This window comes from Danio rerio, chromosome 3, assembly GCF_049306965.1.
Source record: "Danio rerio strain Tuebingen ecotype United States chromosome 3, GRCz12tu, whole genome shotgun sequence".
Classification (NCBI taxonomy): domain Eukaryota; kingdom Metazoa; phylum Chordata; class Actinopteri; order Cypriniformes; family Danionidae; genus Danio; species Danio rerio.
Genome location: NC_133178.1, coordinates 15,802,263 through 15,818,939, shown reverse-complemented (window position 1 = coordinate 15,818,939; position 16,677 = coordinate 15,802,263). Strand labels below are relative to the sequence as shown.

The window sequence follows — 16,677 nt, the reverse complement described above, 5'->3', positions numbered from 1 at the left end:
ATATCGTTTCAGCATCGAAATGTACATTCGCAATAGTCACATCGCAGGATCTGCAATGTTGAGTCTGAATTATATTAGAGAACTTTTATCTTGTTTTAAGTGCAAAAGTCAACGTTTCAAAGTGAAAACCAGATTGTTTTACTTAACCCATTGGCATATTATTTTACTGTTTTAAGTTTAACTTAATTTTGAGCTATTGCTTCAGAAATTTACATTTCTGTACATACTATAAGACTCTCCAGAAAAACGCTAATTGAAACTATTCAAACCATCTGGTGAAACTGTATACGCATCGAAGTGAAGTTTATTTATAAACTCATTTCGAGAGGATCACATGCTTATGAATGCTGGTCCCACATTATCCAATCAATGATTCGCCAATCAGATGAAACCTAAGCTACAATAAATTCCCTAAGTTCCATATAACAGCCATCTTCGTTTTGAAGAATCCCCCCTTCCACCCCTACTTCTCCTCCTTTCCTAGATGGGTAGCACGGTGGCCCAGTGGTTAGTACTGTCACCTCACAGCAAGAACGTCACTGGTTCTTGTCCTTACCAAGCCAGCCGACGTTTCTGTGCAGAGTTTACATGTTCCCCTTGTGCTCACGTGGGTTTCCCCCGGGTTACCCGGTTTCCTCCCACTCTCCAAAAACATGCAACTTAAGTTAATTGACTAATTCAAATCGGTACCATAGACATGCTCCTAGTAAGTAGTTATCTCTTAAGGGCAATCACTATCTGTTCATTAGCTACTATAGCAGGGGAGTTCTCGAGATCTACCTGAGCTCAAACTACCTTCTCGAAACGAGAGGGAGCCAGGAGCTTGAGGATCTTATGATCTCAGGGCTCTCTCCCAGGACAGCATGCCAAACAAGCTTTATAATTCAATATATAGTCAATCATCAGCTATGTGTGAACTCTTATATATATGTATATATCACAGCAAATGCCATTCCAGCCGCAATCCAGTACTGGGAAACACCCATGCACACTCATTCACACACTACGGTCAAATTAGTTCATTCATTTCACCTATAGCGCATGTCTTTGGACTGTGGGGGAAACTGGAGCACTTGAAGGAAACCCAAACATAAATCTCCACACATAAACTCCACACATAAATGCCAACTGGCCCTGCTGGGACTCAAACCAGTGACCCTCTTGCTGTGGTAACCACTGAGCCACCGTGCCACCCCTCTAGAATAAAATGTGCATTAGAAAGCTGGACAGAACTAACTGGCCTTGTATCAAGGTCTGCTTATTGGGGATCACCTGTCGGCTTATTTAAAAAGTAAACTCAAGACTTTCCTTGAAAATAATGCAATAAAGCTTATGGTTGCCTATATAAATTACAGTAAATCAGCAAAGTAAGCATCACAACATAACTACACAGCCATCTATTTTGCTTACAATCCAGAAAAACAGGTCTGAGGTGCTGATCTTGCTGCGCAGACCTTTGATTCGCTTCTGCATTTCCAGGTTCTTGTAAACAAAGAACTTTCCAAGAACAAGCTTGAATATATGTGTAACCAAATCAAAAAAAAAAAAAAAAAAAAAAGAAGACAACAACACACAACTCTGCCCTGGGTTTCAGCTCTCTCTGTCTGTCTTTCCTTTCCTCTCCTTCAGTACACAGTGTGCTGGTCAACATGTTGAATGAATTCCCTGTACAGCGTTCATGTCCCAGTCAGACCTCTCAAACTCTCGCCGTGTGTGTGTCGACTACGTCAAGAAGGCATCGACCGCGCAAACTTTGACAGTGAGGGTCAAACAAGGTGGTACAGTCCAGCTAAACAAATGTGTGATGTGCCAACAGGACTAAACGTTCAAATGCACACTTATTCCTGATATTTCTGTACTGTAAGACCCAACAGACAACTTAATCAAATGAAATGAGTGTAGTTAACTCAACATTGACTGAAAGTTAATTCTACTCAAGAGTTTTGAACTCAGTGTTGAAGGTAATGAGTTAATTAAATACCTCATTACTTCAGCTTAAATGGAGAAAGTTCACAGTACTTATATAGATTAGTTTTTACTCAAACGGTTTGAGTTGCCTTAATTTATTGGGTTTGACAGTACTCAATTGGTTTGAGTTCTCATCATTTATTGGGTTTTACTATGCTTAAATTGATTCATTTACTCAAATGGAGCAAGTTTACAGTACTCAGTAGGATTAGTGTTTGAACTCAAATGGTTCGTTGCAATCAGTTTCCTCAAATGGGTTGAGTCACCTTAACTTTTTTGTGTTTTACATTATACAGATTCGAGGTTCTCCAGAATTTCCCGTCTAATCCCAAAGCAAATCCTCTACATTCCTGATTTCTCATACACAGGGTTGCTCAAACTGTGTTTTTGCCAAGCATTTCACATTCACTTCCAGTGGTGGGAACAGACACAAATTAAATCCCAAAGAACACTTTATTTTTGACATACTGTATATGCACACAGAGGAATGAACAGCCTTTCTATGCGTGATTTATTCAATTGTGTGAGTGTGTGTGCTTGATTGTGTGGATATATGAGGACACATCTGTAATATAACATGGGTATTACAACCTTGGGGTGGTTTTTGAGAACATGTCTTGTGTCTTCTTAATTTAAAACGGTTTAAAATCATACTTAACTGAGTTTTTATACACTTAATTTCCTGTGGGGGTTGGGTTAGAGGAAGGGTAAGGACATATCAGCTTGCTAAATCGTTCAAGCCGCTACTCATTTGAATTGAGAAAATATTTGCTGATGACCACTATTTAGTCATATCACACGTTAAAGTGAATGTGATATAAAATCATAGTGTGTATACATCAGTCTCTGGACTTAAGAAAGAATTAATAAAGAATTCATCACTTTCTGGCCATCTGATTTTAGATATGGATATACAGTAAATATTGGGATCGTGATTTTCAAAAGTATTACATCACTTTGTAAATGTGTTTTATCACCATTTGATGAGTCTCCCCATATAGTTTGATAGAGCGCTTAGACCCGAAAGCTGCTTCCCAAAATTGCTTACAGAAAAACACAAACATAGAGAGAAATTAGTTTCATCATATATACAACACAACACACACAAATTCTCACAACTAGGGATGTCTCGATCAGATTTTTTTCCCCTTGGGTCCAAGTCATTTGATTTTGAGTATCTACCGATTCCGAAACTCAATCCAATACTTCTATAATACCTAAAAAGGAATAAAGAAGAGTGAATAAACAGATCTAGGGTGCTCCTCTTATTTAATTCAACTTATTTTACCATTTAACCCTAGTTGGTTTTGGATCATGAGCTCAGTTCACTAACATGCACCACAATTTTCACTACTGACTTCTATTTATACTGACTTTGATTGCTTTAAATACATTTGTTAATAACGGTATGTCTTTTTGTTAATTAATCATTTCTCCTTTCAATTTACCTGGTCCACATTGTCTCCCCTATGTTACACTTTTGAGCCGGTTGTAACAGCACTCAATCACACACACACTCATACACTACGGCCAATTTTGTCCACCCAATTCACCTATAACACATGTCTTTGGATTGTGAGGGAAACTGGAGCACGTAAAGAAAAAAACACGCGAACACGGGGAGAACATGCAAATTCCACACAGAAATGCCAATGGCACTTCTTTATGTGAGGCAACAGTGCTAACCACTGAGCCACCATGCTGCCCTTGGCTCATATTTCTAGCAACGTTGCTCTCTGAGATGAAAACTAAAAAAGCCAGTTTAAGCTGATTGTTTAACACATTAGCACAAAGTATTCTTTGCATATTCCAAATAGGGAACTGATATTAGCAGACAATGACTATCAAAGCACAACATTGCCCATTTAAATAGAGCTAATGTCGATTTGAAGTCATAAGTACATCCAATTTAAGACCGAATAATCAAAGTAGTGGAATAAACAATAAAATAATATATAATATTACAATTCAGAATGAAAACCTGTGTTATATCTAGCAAGTTTTCAGTTGTGTATCTAGCAAAACTTGTCATAATGTACAATATTTCAGGCATGCAAGGATCGCTGATCTCACTCTCTCATGCGCTTTGTCCTATAGTGACTACTTATGTATAGTGGTTGGCCGGCGGCCTGCAGGTATTACACTTATTCCTAAGCCATACTGACATGCTATTTCAGACCGAATATTCAGAGTAGCATGGTAAACAATATAGGGAGCATGTCACAGGTTATCATTGTTCAGAAATGAACCAATATGAATATAAAACCAACTTCAGCTTAGTTAAGCAGGCTAGGTGAAATAGCGATATTTACTTCAGGGCTCAACAATAAGCACTGCTTCATAGCCCGGGGCCAGCCTGAGAGATGCTCGTGACAGTAGACAGAATTGTTACTGGCCCGATCGGCGCAGTGCTGCATTGTCACTAAATTTAAATAAACGGCAACATAACCACAACATCAAATTATGAGGCTAAAAGAAAACGTCTCCTTCTAACGTTATGGAAACATTTACATGGGTACAACTCGACGGAAAAAAATTAAGTGATGTTTTGCTTAGTTTGCCGACACTTTTCAGTCAGCCACCTTTTGTTTTCCAATAAAATACCTCCACATTTTCCACACTCTATATTTTACAGCTAAATGTTTTTAAATATTTAAATTCTAGATTTATTCTAAACAATATTTTGTGACACATTATTTAATATATGTGGCTAAGAAATAGCAATTAACTTTTTTTTTTTTTTTTGGTGGGGCCAGTGAAAATTTTGGCAGGGCAAGTAAAAATCTAAGCCACTGGTTCATTTAGGCCAGTAGGAAAAATACTTAGCGTTGAACCCTGTACTTGTGTTTTGTTGTTAAATTTTAAAAAATATATTTTCATTATCGATGTTGTAAAAGGAGCTTATGAAACTGAAAATAGTCACATCAATCATTTGCCGGAAGATTTCTGAACGACACGTCTGTGCATATAACCCATTATAAAACAACACAATCTACATCAGCTTTCTGTGACAAGAAATCTGTTTTAAAACAGAACACTACCTGTCTTCAAGAAATACATCAGTCATGGTGTTGTTCTTCCTCCAGCATGAAAAAGTAACTCTATTGACAATATTAACAATATTGCTTCAGGATTTTAAAAAGTTTTAATTCAGCTTTTGTTTTTACCGCTCTCATGTCTCACATGCACGGCAGGTCTCCGTGAACAGGGTTGCGCAGACATACAAATCTACATTTGTTGGCACAGTTAAGGCTACTTATCAGAATTATGGGAATAATCTGCCCAACAATTTTTAATTGGATGAACATTTTTCAGTCTTACGCCTTATCCAAAATTAGACCTGCACAATTAATCGAAAAAAGATTGTGATCTCGATTCGACACCCTAGACCAGGGGTTTAATTCCAACCCTGCTCCAACACACTTACCTCTAGGTTTCAAACAAGCCTGAAGGACTCAATTAGTTTGATCAGGTGTGTTTAATTAAGGTTGAAACTAAACTGTGCAGAGCTGCGGCCCTTTTGGAACTGAGTTTAACACCTGTGCCCTAGACGATCTTAATCCAGCATTTCTACAATTCTGCCAATCATATTTTCAAATTCAGGAGAGAAGCAAAGGCGGCTGCACGAGTCTTTTCATTGTTTCACATACATTGCTCAGCGACATGGACACCTCCAAATGATGTTGAAAGAGTCATGTCATTTTCAATGTCAAAATGTCATTTTTGTCTTCATATAATGCTGTATTCGCGGCCGGGAAATCACACGTGACGTGAGCTGCTGACCGTGAGCTGTTATCACAGAGAGGGCAGGCGTGCACCTTATTTAATGATAGACGCACACGCGACTACTTTAGTGAACAGAACCTGCATAGGCTGTAAGTAACAGGTAATAAAGTTGTTATTGACATTCAGTTTGTAATGTATAAACAATGTGATGTTTTGCTTAGTTTGCCGTCACTTTTAAGTCAGCCACCTTTTGTTTTGCAGTAAAATAACTGCAAAACAAATGAGATGCACGAAGTATGAACAGCACTTAGCAGTGAAAATGAAACCAAAAGCGTGCACATCATTTAAATAATCATATCGCATTTTAGAGTTATGATTGTGACAAGCATTCAATGTTTTTTCTTTCATAGCGAACACAGTTGTGCATGAAAATAAATGTTTATAGTGTCAGTATAACCACTCTTGCCTATTTAATGTTGATTTTACCAGTGAATTAAATGGTCTAATAATGTTGTCTATAGCCCCTTTCACACAGTGATACCGGTAAATATCTGGAAAATTTCCGGAACGACTTTACCGGTATATTCAAAAAAGCGCTGTTCACACAGGCGAGGACGTTACGGAAATTTTCCGGAAAAGAGCATTCACACATCCATTCCAAAATACCGGTAAATTCTGACATCATTCACCTCAAATGAGCTTTAAACGCCTGCGCTTGTATTTGTAAACATTTGACTAAATTACAAACTCTGTGGATGATCAATATTGTGAACAACTTTCGCAGGATCACTTTCTCATGTCGAGGTGTTCATAATATGTGCGTGTGCAGGCGCTCACAGGCTGTTTCAAAGGCACACGCAAAGCTTGAAGGTAAACAAACAACGGCTTATCATAAGCATGTCATCGATGATTATTTACACATTTGGCATAAAGAAGAACATATAAACGTGATCTGACTATCTTCTAGCAGCTAAATGTGTCTGGAAAAATATTCAAAGGTTTTTATTCTCACAAACCGCGCGGACGTAAATGCGTCTGACTGTTGTGATTGGCTAAAGCAGACGTCTCACGTCAGCACGTTCTAGACGTGCACGCGCTTATTACGGAAATCTTACTTCTGCATTCACACAGCGCAGCATTCCGGCAAATTGCCGGTAATGTTACAACTTCTCTTTCCGGAAAATAGCCAGAACGAATTTACCGGTATTTTCAAAAAGGACCTGTTCACACATACAAGCTTTCCGGAAAATTGAAAGGTCTGTATGTGTGAAAGGGGCTAATGACAGATTGCAAGTATAGGCCTATATCTCAAACATGATTCAACATCAGAATTATTATAAGTAGAATAGAAATACTACACATATTATTATTGTATTACCATATGTTTGGAAAAAACAATAATAATTTCCGACTCAAATATCAAGCTTTATTTTACATCTAGAGAATCGTGAGAAAATTGTGATCTTTATTTTAAGACAAAAAAAAATAAATAAATTGCGATTCTCATTTTTAAGCCAGAATCGTGCAGCTCTATCCAGAATATAAAAATACATATAAACACATATAGATTGTTTACCTTCATTATTACTATTGAAATGTGAAGAGACTTTCAACCAGCACAACAACAAAATGTTCCTGAAGACAGTCCCCTATGTGTAACAAGTAGTACTCTTTACAGATATCTATAGCAAACAGCAATCAGAATGAATCAAGTTAACACATTTAAATGATTTATTAAACATTTAGTGAATGAATAATATAGCCTGACAAGAAAGCAAGTGTGTCAGTCTAAACCGTATGCAAATTTTTACTGGCAAACACCCACCAACTTGTATGTTTGCCCACCAATTTGTTTGCGTACTCTTTGTTGTCCTGACAGGCCAGCTGTTTCTAAGCCTGTGTGGTCTTAAGCAATCACCTAAATTACTGCCAACTGAACACACATCTTAAAGCAGCGCTATACAGTGTGAGATCAATGAATGACTGACACCAGTCGAGTGCATAAACACTGTGCTTAAGCGGCTCTTAAGTGCTCATCAAGAACATTATTTCACCAGGCTGAAACACAAACACAAACTTCACCAAGCTGCTCCAGTTGTGCTTGTATAAAACCCGGGACACAATGTGAAAGCCAGGCACACTTCAGACTAATGTAATGTATAATAAACTTTTCCATCAAAGCCTGTAATGCTAGTAACATTTTGACCAAATGTAACATGGTCGCTGATGTATTATACATTTGCAGAGGAGAGTGCTTCGTCGCAACAAACTGTGACTAAGAAGACGAGCTGTTTCTTGTCATTTATTAATGCACACACAGGGAATGGGAAATCATGCATCAAACTCCTTCCTGAGCTTCATATAATGAGTCATATCTAATGGATATGTCGAGTTAATGCCACTGCTAATTACTAATGATGCATAAAATCATTTGACAGCATCCTCGCTCGCTGTTTATATTGCATGAAGACAATGTTAAAATGTTTAGAGCTAGGATTCAATATCTAAATATATCCGAGAAAATCCAAATATGTGCACATATACAATACTTTTGTTATCAATCAAAAAGACCAATAAATGTGACCTTAAATGAGAGAAATTACTTTTTTAAACTTGAGAGCTGTGGTGAAACACCGATTGAATAATCGATTAATAAAATTTATTCTGAGATTTTCAAAATGCATCGCTACTCTCTGTTGAGTAGATTCTGAGCTTAGTTTTTACCAGCAGGTGGTGCTGTATGCTTTACAAACAGTTATACTCCACTCGCATCCATTTCCTTACAAATAGCGCTCAAACCTAAAAAATCTATAATAATTTAGGAAATGTTTAAGCAAAAAACTAACCCGGAGCACAGTCTGCTTTTAAAAACTAGCCTAGAACATTCTCTGTTGTTAAAAACTAGCCTAGAGTGCCATCTGCTGATAAAGGCTAGACTTGAGCACCATATGCAGTTATAAAGTACTGTAGAGCACCACCTGCTGTTAAAATCTAACCTAGAGAGCTGTCTGCTGTTAAAACCTAACCTAGAGCACCACCTGCTGTTAAAAACTATCCTAGAGCACCGTCTGCTGATAAAGGTAACCTAGAGCACCGTCTGCTGATAAAGGTAACCTACAGCACCATCTGCTGTTAAAAACTAGCATAGAACCTAATCTTCAAGTAAAAACTAGCCTAGAGTGCAAAACTATGTTATAAACTAGCCTAGAACACCATCTGCTGTTAAAAACCGGCCTAAAGCGCCATCTGCTGCTAAAAACTAGCCTAGAGCGCTGTCTGCTGTTAAACCTAACCTAGAGCACCACCTGCTGTTAAAAACTATCCTAGAGCACCATCTGCTAATAAAAGTAACCAAGAGTTACTAGCCTAGAAAAAAACTAGCAAAAAACTAGCCTAGAGTGCAAAATTATGTTATAAACTAGCCTAGAGCACCATCTGCTGTTAAAAACTAGCCTAGAGCGCTGTCTGCTGTTAAAAACTAGCCTAGACTGTTGTCTGCTGTTAAAAACTAGCCTAGAGCGCTGTCTGTTGTTAAAAACTAGCCTAGAGCACCATCTGGTGTTAAAAACTAGCCTAGAGCGCTGTCTGCTGTAAAAAAAATAGCCTAGACTGTTGTCTGCTGCTAAAAACTATCCTAGAGCGCCATCTGCTGTTATTAAATAGCCTAGAGCATCATATGTTATCAAATACAAGCCTAGAGCAACATCTGCTGTTAAAAACTAGCCTAGAGCGCCGCCTGGTGTTAAAAACTAGCCTAGAGCAACATTTGCTGTTAAAAACTAGTCAAGAGCGCCCTATGCTGTTAAAAACTAGTCTAGAGCGCTATTTGCTGTTAATAACTAGCCTAGAGCATCATCTGCTGTTGACCACGGGCCTACAGCACCACCTGCTGCTAAAAACTAGCCAAGAGCGCCGTTTGCTGTTATAAACTAGTCTAGAGTACCATATGCTGTTATAAAAAAGCCTAGAGCAACATCTGCTGTTATAAAGTAGCCTAGAGCACCATCTGCTGTTAAAAACTAACCTAGAGCAACATCTGCTGTTATTAACTAGCCAAGAGCACAATTCGCTGTTAAAAATTAGCCTAAAGCGCCATCTGCTGTTTAAAACTAAGCTCAGGATGTATTCAAGAGGGAATATTGACATATTTTGAAAATCTTTGAATCGATTTCTTGATTTTTTTTCCCCACAGCACTATTAAACTGTTACTTTTTTAATGAAAATAATATCCGTTCGCAACTGAACAACAGAACAAATGTTCGTTCATACTGCGCCCACCTCTGATCTGGGCGAATACATGTAGTTTCTACAACTGTCCTTGACGGACATAATGATAATGATCAACAACAACGTTTTGATCACTATACACGAGTAGGAGTCCTCATATAAAAAGGCCACTAAGACTGTCCACACTGGCTTGAAATCGTTTTTTTTCCAGCCAGCATTCTGAGGGCCACAAGGATTGTAAATGACCTCAAACTAGCCCAACCAGCAGAAGGTACAGAAGCATTCGGGTCCTCAGACTGCAGGACAGTGTCTTCCCTCATATATACCCATAGACTCTTCATCAACATGTGAACTGGCCATACAGCTACATCTGCACATATATATACACCTCACAATAATAATGATAATAATAAACTGAACACAAACTTGTAAGGTTGTGCATTCAGGAACTTACACAATCTACCCAAATACTGCACCTTGTCCATTAACACTGTGATTGTTTTGTTTTTTATGTATGATTGTACAATCTTGTGCTGTTCTCACACACTTTATGCTGCCTGTAGTTCATGATGTGTGTTCAAAGTCTCTGTTGTTTTCCTTTTATTCTTTTCCAGACTATTATTAATAATTATTATTACTTTAATAGTAAATCGTTTATTTAAAAATAATTAAAAGGGATAGTTCCCCTTTCCCAGAGATGGGTTGCGGCTGGAAGGGCATCCGCTGCGTAAAAAAAACTTGCTGGATAAGTTGGCGGTTCATTCCACTGTGGCGACCCCGCATTAATAAAGGGACTAAGCCAACAAGAAAATGAATGAATGAATGTTCACCCAAAACTTAATCCTTATTCAACATTTACTTGCTCCAAACCTGTCTGACTTCACACAAATAAAAGATATTTTGAGGAAAGCTGTAACCATTGACTTGCATAGTATTTGTTTTTTTCCACTATGGAGGTTAGTGGTCACAACTTTCTTCAAAATATCTTCTTTTGTGTTTAACAGGGAAAAAGACTCAGGTTTGGAAGGATTGAGAGTAAATAGTGAGCACACATTTTCATTTTGGGGTCCCTTTAACTATGTATAACACCATTGAGAAAACACTCTTTCGTTTATCTGCATGCAAGCTGGACTAATAATGGACTGAAATGGACTAATACATGAATATATCTAAATATTTTTAAATATATATACTTATATTTTAATCAAGTCAAATTTACAAGTTTGAGCCTATAACTAGCATAATTAACGGAAACGGGTTCGTCCTTTACATTTTGAGAGCACATCGAAACCCAAACATTCGCATAAAAACGCGCACGTGCCACACAAATCCTATGTATCAATGCACAAAAGCGCATGCACGCACACATTTGACGCTGCTGAGCGGAAACTTAACAAAATGCATGACGGGAGATAAAAGAATCTTCTGTGGAAGATAATAATCAAAGGGGAAAAACAGAGAGCATGCCTTCAACTTTCTCACTACAACAAGAGTCGAGTGCTATTAACTGTTCAGCACACTAACTAGGCTTTAAATAAAATTACCCAATGCCCTTCCCATAACGGTTCACCTAAATTATGAGTGCATATGCACACACGCTTGATCTGCTTGCATGTACAGTATCTGTCACATGGCCAAATGAATGTGACACTTCACAACGGAAGGACAGTTCACAATTCGACAAGAGGAACGGCTTTAATAATAAACCCCTGCTTTATTTAAAGCTCCAGTGGCGACTGATCGGTCTCGGAAGTTTCAATCATTAACTCTTCCGAACATAATAAACTTTCACCCACTAACAAACACTTCAGCCATGAGCCCAAAAGAAGCACTTCTCCTTCTCAATAAAAGTAGATTTTAAGGAAAAATAAGCTTGATAAAAACTTTGCGCGCGCGCAATTATTGTAGCATGTCAGATTGACTGAGCAGAGCTGAACTGGTCAGGCGCGCAGAATTATGGAGCTGCATATGGAGCTGGAAATGTGAGCTGGACTGTCCGTGAGACTTGACAGGCGTGCTGGAGGGGGGCCGGACTCTCTGCCTGTTGATCCGATATATAAAAACATAATAATAAAACACACAGTGTGCAAGAGCTTGACGCTTGCGAAACACCGGTGCCAAACGCGCACAGTCTAAACTGAGCAGCAACATTTCCAATAAGATCCTGTCAGGCATGTCATGTGTTCTGGAATCAACTACGGCAACGTAAACAGCTTCAATTCAGTGCAGAAAGTCTGCTCAGCGAAGCCTCGGCGTTTGTTTATAAACTGTGCCGTTAAAACAACAACAGTTGACATCGACAAACAACATTTACAACATGTAGAAAGCGCACAGGCGCGTTAAACCTACCTCGGCAGGTCTTCTGAATCCGCTGTCGTTTCGCATAAAAGTGCAGCAAAGCTCCAGATAGCGTGTACGACCCAGAAAGGCAACCTTTTTGCCCCGTCTATCTACCAGCAGTGGGTTACGCAGTTTTTCATGTGCTTCTACCCCTCCTCTCTCCCTCTCTCTCTCTCTCTCTCTCTCTCTCTCTCTCTCTCTCGCTTTCGCTTGCTCGTTCTTGCTGGTGTCCGACTCGTATGAATCGTTCACTTGAGTCGAGTCACAATAAAGAGTCAGTTGAACCCTGAACCATATTGGCTACTAGTGATTCTTTTGAGAACGGGTTCGAGCGGGTCCCGCACATCACTTAAAGGGATAGCTCACCCAAAAATATGATTAATAATAAGTCACAAAGATATGACTTTATTAAAACATTAAAGACATAGTCCACCAGAAAAATGACATTTCTGTCACTATTTACTCACCATTTTACGTTTCAAACCTTCATTAGTCTCTTCGGTTAAACATGAAAAGATGATATTTTGAAAAATGTCACTTTCTCTTACTATGCAAGTCAGTGGTGGAGTGTCACGGTGGCTCAGTGGGTAGCACGACTGCCTCACAGCAAGGTTACTGATTCAAGCCTCAGCTGGGTCAGTTGGCATATCTGTGTGAAAGTTTGCATGTTCTGCCCATGTTCGTGTGGGTTTCCTCCAGGTGTTCCGGTTTCCCCCACAAGTCCAAAGACATGTGGCATACAGTAGGTGAATTGAGTAAGCTAGATTGTTCGTAGTGTGTGTGAATGGATGTTTCCCAGAGATGGGTTGCAGCTGAAAGGGCATCTGCTACGTAAAACATATGCTGGATAAGTTGGCGGTTCATTCTGCTGTGGCAATCCCAGATTATTAAGGGTCTAAGCCAAAAAAGAAAATGAATGCAAGTCAGTGGTTAGCCTGAAAATTTTAGGCTTTCTTCAATATATATATAAAATATATTGAAAAATATATATATATATATTATGTCAGTAGCAACGGATATTTAGCCTATATATATGTGGTTTCCTTTTTATTGGTATTGTAATGAATCTCCAAGAGCTGTTGACTTACAATAATATAGGTTATAATAATAAATTATTATTATTTATAAAAATGTAAGGGTATATTACTTTTTAATACATTTCCACACACTGAAAAAATAACTCAAAGATTATTCCTTGGATTTACTTAAATTTATTTAAGGTTATTGGTTGTAGACAATATATTTTGGCTGAATTTAAACTAACAAATTAAGTTGAACATTACTAAATTTGATGTGTTTGTTTAAATTCAACACAAATAAATTGTTAGCAGCAATTTTGCAGACAACATTTATTTCAGTCCAGGGGGGATGTGGCCAGTGTAGCCTCACTGAGAAAGGTCCAGAATGTTTCCCGTTCATGAGCTCATTTGTCCTATTTTGATTGCAACACTATCATTAACTGTCAAAATAACCCATCGTAAAAAGCGTTAAGACCAAGTGGAATCCTGGTGTGACTTAATGGTCAATGCAAACAAGTATTTTTCAAGAGTCCAGCAGTCTTCTTTTGGTAATGTATTGCTTTTAAACAGAGAAAACATTTGTCAAGTAACTTTAATTGTAAATCTTGGACCCTATTCTTGAAAGAAAACAAGACTAATAAAGTGTCAAAAGCTTATTAAATATTAATTTTCCCATATTAAAATAAATTTGAATACTATTTTGACTATGTTGATATTTATGAAGAGAGGCTAGAAAAATTGTGAAGCTCTGAATCACAGGTGTCAAATCCAGTACCTGAAGGGCTAAAGCTTTGCACAGTTTAGTTTCAACAGTAATTAAACACACCTAATCAAACTAATTAAGTCCTTCAGTGTCGTTTGAAACCTACAGGTAAAGCTGTGGTCACACTAGAGTTTGAGCATGTGAAATTCTGTCGTACAGTGTTGCCAAAAGGGGCGGTATTAAACAAGATGATCAGGCATTTAAAAAAGCAAGTGATTGGTCCATATTTTACACTTCTGTACCGAGAGGTCATGTTTTGATCTTCGGTTCATCTCATACAGTTACGTGATGTGATTTCGCAGGTCAGCGTTCACCAAGCTTGAACTTTAAAACAGTGAACTGCGAAACTTGACGCACAAGCTTGCGTTTCCGGTCTGACGCATTCACATGCGTATGAATAGAAGTCTATGGAGAGAAAAGTCCAGTGTGACCACAGCTTAAGTGTGTCGAAGCAGGGTTGGAATTAAACTGTGCAGAGCTGCTGCCATTCAGGACGGGATTTGACAACTGTGCTCTAAATTATTATTATTAGTAGTAGTATTAGTGTTCAAATGGCCAAATTCTGACTGAAGAAAATTGAATGTGCTGGCCAGTTTGTTATTTGTGTGACCGTACTCTCTTTTGCTCTGCGTTGTGCAGTTAAGGACGAGAGGACACCATTTTGAGTCTGCTCAGAGAATGTTATTATGATCGACCGGCAGCTTCAGCTCATTACATTCAATGTACACTGTCAACAAAAATAACATTCTACAATATAACAAACTGTTTTTACATTAGTAAACATAACAAATGATTAAAATTAAACTTAAATATATATTTGTGTGTGTGTGTTAATTATGACCAGAGCTAAGTTCAATATGGAACAGGTAGAGCATACCTCCTTAGTTCAAGGTAAAGGTGGAAAAAAAACGCTCAAACGATCGTGCAACAGGTATGGCTGCTTGGACTATACCACCTTGACGTTAACCCAAGGGGAGAGAAGAGGTGAAACCACTCTCACTTTACAGACTGTTTTTACATTAATATTGTGAACACAAAACAATTTTATATGAAAAGTAAGTAAACAGGAGAAAAATATAGTGAAATCAATATGCCTGAAATAATCCTGTTACATTTGCATAATAAATTACAATCAGCAACAGTTTTGATTGTAAAACTTTTTTTTCTATTGATGTTGTGATATAATAAATTTGTATTATAAAAATAAATATTTGTCATATTTCTTTATTCTAAACATTTAGGAAATATTTTTGGGACATCAAAAAGTGTGGTTACTATGACCACCTGACAAGCTAACCCAGCAGGCACACAACATCATAAGCTAATATAAGGTTAGTTTTTTGCCGTGACGTCAAGTGACCAAAATTCAATGTCTAGCCAGCGTCTTAGGACAACGTTATTTTGACATTCAATAACGACGACAAATTACTTTGATATTTGTTTGATTTTATGTTGTGGAAAGTCACCAAAATCTAACGTCTGATAGATGTCATAGTGGTAATGTACACACAACGTCAAGTTGTAACATGATTAGATGTTGATTTTAGGTTGGACGTTGGACAATGACGTCAGCCTGACGTTGGGTTCTGACGTCAACACGATTTTTATTTCCAAACAAAATCCAACGTCCTCATGACGTTGGGGTACAACGTCAATATGACGCCATGTTGGCGTCCTGTGGAATAATGCAGTGGATAAAAAAAAGTTGGAAAAAGGTATGGATGCTTCCTCAGTTATTTTCTAAAAAATAAGTAAAAGAGATTTCTTATAAAATAATTTGTAAATTCTATCCGACACGTCATTATATGAAAAAATATAAAAGTGATTTCTCCTCCAGCTGTTCTTTTTGTGATGATTGTTTTGAAACTGTTGTTCATCTTTTTTGGCACTGTCAAATTACCAAAGTATTTTGGAAAAATGTCTTGAATTTTATTCGAAGTAAAATTTATAATAAATGTACTTTGTGTTGAAAAATGTAGTGTTGAGCTTTACTGAGTATGAACAACTTAAAAGTAAACAGTTGTATGTGGTGAACTTAATTTTGCTGCTTGCTAAATTTCACATTCATAAGTCAAAATTCTTTAACTCCAGACCTATCTTTGTGCTTTTTCTGAATGAATTTAAACAATACCTTTCACTGATTCAATTGACTCATAACAAAAAGGCTCTAAAAACCTCAACTGTCTGCGGTTCTTTTTAATACCCCTCTGTGTTTAGCAGTTTTTTCCTTTCTTTTTAATTTTTTTTTTATTTTTTACAGTTTTTTCTTCATTGTTAAAGATGATTGTTCTGCCTATGTGGTGATTTATATATAAATTGTGTACACTGTTTATGGGCTTAATAATAGAATAAATAAATAAATAAATAAATAAATAAATAAATAAATAAATAAATAAATAAATAAATAAATAAATAAATAAATAAATAAATAAATAAATGTTGATGTCCTGTGTCTGCAGGGAATCCAGCTAAAAAGTGATTAAAATTTCAACTAAATTCAGTATTTAAATCTCATAAATACATAGAAAATTAGGCGAATAACTGCAAAAATGTCCACCCCTTACACCAGGCTGGCTATTAATATATATAAACAATACAAAGGGTGCATCTAGGTTCTTGTTTTTGAGCTAAATT

The 16,677-nt window shown here is 37.3% G+C and overlaps 1 protein-coding gene across 10 annotated transcripts in view; it reads right to left on the bottom strand.

The window, feature by feature from the left end:
- Positions 1–12,369, bottom strand: part of stat5a (signal transducer and activator of transcription 5a) — a 199,095-nt gene extending 186,726 nt beyond the window's left edge. For 9 of the 10 annotated variants that reach the window (XR_012397748.1, XM_073937307.1, XM_073937320.1 and 6 more), the window contains exon 1: positions 12,271–12,369. The gene's annotated coding sequence lies outside the window, so the exon portion shown is untranslated. 10 annotated transcript variants of the gene reach the window in all.
- Positions 12,370–16,677: the final 4,308 nt, after the last annotated feature.